Source organism: Octodon degus, unplaced genomic scaffold, assembly GCF_000260255.1.
Source record: "Octodon degus isolate 3935 unplaced genomic scaffold, OctDeg1.0 scaffold00131, whole genome shotgun sequence".
In the NCBI taxonomy this organism is placed as follows: Eukaryota; Metazoa; Chordata; class Mammalia; order Rodentia; family Octodontidae; genus Octodon; species Octodon degus.
The window spans coordinates 937,476-942,281 of NW_004524707.1; the positions used below are offsets into that span (position 1 = coordinate 937,476).

Genomic DNA, 4,806 nt, shown 5'->3' on the forward strand with positions numbered 1-4,806 from the left:
AATAAATAAATAAACAACAACAACAACAACAAAAGATTGATTTATTAAAAAAAAAAATTATAGAACTGGGGATTGAACTCAGACCCTTGTACTTTCCAGGCAAGCTTTTAGTTTACTGAGCCATCTTCCCGGCCCTGTTTTCTCTCAACAAGTGGAAGAATGATTTTGATTTTGAGGTAGGGGTAAGAGGACCTTTTCAGTATCTCCAGGATTTCTATATGGATTATAAATTGCTTTTGTCAATTGAAAGGAATGAGTGAATATTATTTTTAAAGGGCAGGAATAAAAGGACATGGAGGAAGGTGGAAGAAGCCATCACCACTGGGGCTGCCCCTGCCCCTCCTAGACTCCTGTGTCCACAGGGCGAGGGGCAAGGAGCTGAGGAATGGACAGACAGGCCCAACTGGAAGCCTCCTGCTCTAAAGGGCTGGGATGGTTTGGGAGGAGAAGCGAGACAGAGAAGAGTTTGAACAGGGTGAAAAACAGTTGAGCACAGAGGTGCATGCCTGTGACCCCACCTACTTGCGAGGCTGAGGCAGGGGAATTCCAAGTTTGAGGCCAACTGCGCAATGTAGAGAGACCCTGTGTCAAAATAAAAATAAAAATCCCATTTTTCTACCAGTGAGTGCATACATTCTAAGCTTTGAGCTATCTTAGGGGACAGAAAAGGGGGAAATAGAAACCACTGAAAGCAGAACTGGAAACTGCGTCTTCCCTCTCAAACCCAGGCTTGGGAATAATTGTGGCCTCTGGTTCTTGAGGTCAGTGCACCCCCCCATGACTGCTATTATAAGACAAGAGGCCTTCGAATCACCCACCAGTGATGCTAGCACCGCACAGCTGAGGACTCTCCTACAGAGGAGCCCGCATGCAGGAAGCATTTAAAAACAATCACAAATGTGCTCTTCCAGGAGCGTGGAGGCTCCCTCAGACAACAGGTGGTGAACAACAAAAATCCTTACACAAAGAGAACTTTTCAGTCGGGGTAGTGGTGCACACCTGGAATCCCAGCACTCCGGAGGCTGAGTTCGAAGGATCTTGAGTCCAAGGCCAGCCTGGGTTAGATAGTGAATTCAAGGCCAGCGTAAAATACAAAGAGACTGTCTCAAAAGAGGGAATGCTTTTCTATGGGCAAAGTCAAGGTGGAAAAGAAATGGCCTCAGAAGGCAAACAGATCTGTGTTGTGTGGTGGTTGTGGGTACCCTGAAGCAGGCAGGGAAGGTGAGGTCAGAGGAGGGAGGGGAGAGCTCACCTGGGAGTAGTCACATGTGGCTAAAGCGGAGAATCAGCAGAGTCAGGGCAGTGTAGGGCACAGGCTGCAGGACCCGGGAGCCCTTTTAGTCCTGGAGGTCCGAGCAGCTTGTCCCAATCTCCTCTCAGCGGCCAGAGCTGAGTCTCTGAGCCGCTCACATTTTAAGGGCATCAGCAGACTACTCAGATGTGAGCTGCCCAAGAGGGAGATCCTATGGATCTGTTTTTCTCACTTTTTTGTGTGTGGTGCTGGGAATGGAAATCCGGGCCTCCTCCAAATGAGCTGCGCTACCAGCCAGCCAAAACCCAAGTGACAGGGCTAGGTGCTTGATGGAACTCGTTCAAGGCTGTGAGACAGACATAAGAGGAAATGAATGTGTCTTCTTCCCTCTGGGTTGCAGGAGTGTCCCTGGAAGCCACATGACACGGGATGCCTGCGATTGCCCGCCCAGTGGAGGTGACGGTGTGGCTGTGAATGTCCGCCTGTCACTCAGAACCCAGATCACCTGGGGGGTTCCCTACCTGGGCTAGAGAGCCGCAGGAGGGACAGTCAGAGGCCACAGAGCCCTGCCAGTGCCACACCCCCACAGAACTCTCTAATCATCCAGTCTGGGGCTGGGGCTCAGCGCAACAGTGAAAGTGCAGGCTCTGGAATGCAGCAGACCCAAGGCCACTCGCTCTGTCTCGGGTCATTTGTCATCCAACAAACATTTATTAAATAATGAGTATAAATCAGGCTCGGTGCTAGGATTGGGTAACTGCCTGCAGCCAGTCCTTTTTTTTTTTTTTTTTAATGGAGAAAGCTTTTTGGGAAAGAATACAGGCTACTGCATAAATCACATACTTGTAAAAGGGCTCTGAGCTCGCCTGTGTTAGGTGTCTGAATAGAATCCCAACTGTCCCACTGTGCTCAGGTGGGGAATGCGCACGCTATAGTTTCTGCCCCACGTGGAGATGACTGTCTGCTCTGGGAAACAGAAAGCAGTGCTCACATGTGACCCAGAAGCTTGAGCAGGTCCAAAGAGCTCACTCTGGGAGGCTGAGGCAGGAGGATCACGAGTTTGGAGCCCAGCCCAGCCCATTTATGGACTTAGTGAAACTTCTTCTCAAAATAAAAATAAGTAAATAAGAAAGGGCCAGGACTATAGTTTGATGTGAAAACTCTGGGTTCTGGTCCTAGCTTTGAAGGAAAAAGAAAAATCAAGGCTACAAACTTTGGAGGTTAAAAAAAAAAAAAAAAAGGATCAGATTTATTGGGATTGAATCAGGGGAGCTGGTTCGGGTAGAGCCCATGTGGCTCTCAGAGCAAGGGTTTTAGCTGGGAGTGTAGCTCAATGGTAGAGCACACGCAGGAAGCCTTGGGCTCAGTTTCTGCAACTGGAAAGAGAATCTCAAGCTGTGGTTTACAGGCCAGGATGCTGGTGGCTCTTTCTGTGATGCTTCTCAGCTTCCAGAGACTTGGGCTAGTTTCTCAAAGACCCAGGGCTTGGAGGGATGCAGACTGGGGTCTGAGACAGAGTACTGACTGACCAGGGGCAGGGCTGAGACAGTGAGAGGACCGCACTCTCCTGCGTGGGGAGTCCCTCCCCCGCAGTAGGTTGGTGTAGCCCTCAGCCTGTGTCGCTGCAGCAGAGGCAGCAGGCCCAGACACAGCCCAGCCTGGGTTTGGGTTTGGTTGCTGGCAGCAATTCCCATCTTCACAGTGGGGAAGGCAGAGGGGCCAGGAAAGGGGCAAGAGGGCCTGAAAAGAGGCCCCAAGGACTCCCACCCAGTCTTCCCTGCAGGGCAGACTCTTGCAAGACTAAAAGGAGGAGAGTCTTGAAGCCTCACCATTAAATGCTTCTACCATATTTACCCAACCACTGTGACAAGGAAGACCAAATAAGAGGGAAACACTAGAACTGCAGCAAAAGGGATGAAAGTTGGACTACAAGAGGGACTTCCAGAGGCGAGGTGTAGAATTTCTACCCTGTCTCCTGAGCCTGTGTAGTGTAGCCCAAGGATAATAAGTAGGTGAAATAGCTTATGGCAGGCCCCATCTTGGGGGTCTGATGACACTGGGGAAGGGATGGCTGGAATGTGGCCAACAGGGTGATTGACGCTGCAGTGACTTTGGGCAGGCTTTGCTCCTGGATGGACCTGAGCGCGTGTGTCCTCCAGGGACTGAGCAGGACTGATACCAATTTAAGTGGCTAGCAAACCATTCTCACGGTCCTGATGCAATGCTCAAAATAATAAGCAAGTGACTAATTAATAGCTAGATTGTGAACTAACCTCTTGCCCCAGAATAGCATGTGACTTTTGCACAATCCAGCCTGAGGTGTCAGAAGAGTGGCAGCAGCCTGGGTCTGATGTCTGAGGAGCTTCCCGTCCCAGACTGGAGAGCTCTGGGAGAGCAGGGCCTTGCTCCTGAGCACCAGGAAAAAGGGATGGAGGGGTGGGGTACTATAGGCAGCCTCCTCCACCCAGTGAGACATGAAGCCAAGCCAGGCCACCCACCTGATACCTGCTGTCCACAGCTGACCACTCAGCAGATAAAAAGCCACTAAAGTTGCCCAGACTAGCCTTGACTTTACAATCCTCCTGCCTCAGCTGCCCAGAGTACTGGGTTTACAGGTGTGTGCCACCATGCCTGCCTTCTCCTTTTTACATTATTATTATTATTTTATGTATTTAGTACGGGGTCTCACTACACAGATTGGACTCATAGTGATCCTTCCTGTTTTCAGCCTCCCAAGCGCTGGGATTACAGGCACTCACCACCACACCCAGTCTCAGTCACTGTCTCAGGGTGCCCTGGGGGCGGGGCTGGCATAGCACACTGGGGATTGAACCTTGGTCCTTACATCTGCCTAAGTAGGAGCTTTAATCCACTGAGCTATCTGGCCAGCCCTTCTTTACATTATTTTCCCCACAATCATTCTTCTTTTTCCCATCCCTAGTACTCTTACTTGTTTTGTTTCTCGTTTCTCCTTTAATTAATTAATGAAAGGATGTGTTCATTTCAGAGCCCCTCTCAGGCCTGCCTTGAGCATCTGAACCTGGTTTCTACATCACAGAACAACTAGGCAGGGATGGGGTCCCATCTACCTCCTCATCTTCAGAATGGAGCTTTATGACTAACCAGGATGCTGGTGCCTTCTTGGGCCAGGAGCATGGAGATACTTCTTGTCTCCTACTCTGCCACCACAGCTAGCTCTTTGACTCCATCTCAGTCTCCTGCCTCCTTGCAGTGATGGCGACTCAAGCCGGCTGGCCAGCCTCACTCTCCCAGCCATAAACCCTACACAATGTTGCTTTAAAAGCCCTAGACGGTTTCTCCTATAGGATGGGAACCGGCAGCTCAGGACTCAGAGGACACTTAGTGTTCCACATGGGAGCCCCAGTAATTATCTCCCTGTCCTCCTGTCCCCCTTCTCCCCTCTGTTCCCCACCTTGTCCCTTGCTCAGGCCCAGCACCTGTTCCTGTCCCATTATTCTGCTCATCTGAATCTGTTCCAACTCTCATTTCCCCACGCAGGCAGCCCTCCGTGTAGTGACACTGCACAAGCCCCC

At 50.5% G+C, this 4,806-nt stretch overlaps 1 protein-coding gene across 1 annotated transcript in view; it reads right to left on the reverse strand.

The window, feature by feature from the left end:
- Positions 1-1,831, reverse strand: part of Slc45a3 (solute carrier family 45 member 3) — a 28,220-nt gene extending 26,389 nt beyond the window's left edge. The window contains exon 1 of the mRNA XM_023701244.1: positions 1,774-1,831. The gene's annotated coding sequence lies outside the window, so the exon portion shown is untranslated. The remainder of the gene's footprint in view (positions 1-1,773) is intronic.
- Between the last annotated feature and the right edge of the window lie 2,975 nt (positions 1,832-4,806).